At 39.9% G+C, this 479-nt stretch overlaps 1 protein-coding gene across 1 annotated transcript in view; it reads left to right on the top strand.

Moving 5' to 3' along the window:
* Window positions 1-133, top strand: part of LOC135516565 (receptor-type tyrosine-protein phosphatase R-like) — a 16,451-nt gene extending 16,318 nt beyond the window's left edge. Inside the window, exon 6 of the mRNA XM_064940915.1 lies at window positions 1-133. This exon is cut by the window's left edge and continues 543 nt beyond it. The gene's annotated coding sequence lies outside the window, so the exon portion shown is untranslated.
* Window positions 134-479: the final 346 nt, after the last annotated feature.

Here is a 479-nt window from a genome sequence, read left to right as displayed (position 1 = left end):
TATTGATTCTGTAGTATACCTACACTCTGACCTCTTACTACTATGTGCTACAGTAGATGGGCAGGTAGTCTGTGGTCCTTGAATCGTCCATGGTGTTTCTATTAAAAAGCAAAAGGTACGTTGTCGAAATGAATAGCACTTGTCTTTGTGACTTTACTAGGATATATTTGAATTGTGATTATTTGTTTATTTTTTAAACTATGTGCTGTTCCACAAAGGGTATTATTCTGAAGACTGTTATATTCTATTGGAGGTTGGCTTTTCTCTCAGTAACACACTAGAAGCTGCCCTCGGCCATATACTGTACCTCTACTAGCATGTTGATCATCCATTGAAAGATCAGTGTATGAAAGGTGAGGGAACGATTGGGCCTGTCTGCACGGTACTACACATCAAAAGGTCTTTACACTATGGGGATGGCCATTATACACACTGAATTGGAAGCAAATAACCAACATAAAAAGCCAGCCGACACGCGG

This window comes from Oncorhynchus masou, chromosome 27 (genome assembly GCF_036934945.1).
Source record: "Oncorhynchus masou masou isolate Uvic2021 chromosome 27, UVic_Omas_1.1, whole genome shotgun sequence".
Lineage (NCBI taxonomy): Eukaryota > Metazoa > Chordata > Actinopteri > Salmoniformes > Salmonidae > Oncorhynchus > Oncorhynchus masou.
The sequence above is the reverse complement of the archived record's forward strand: the minus strand, read 5'-3'. Positions and strand labels throughout refer to the sequence as shown.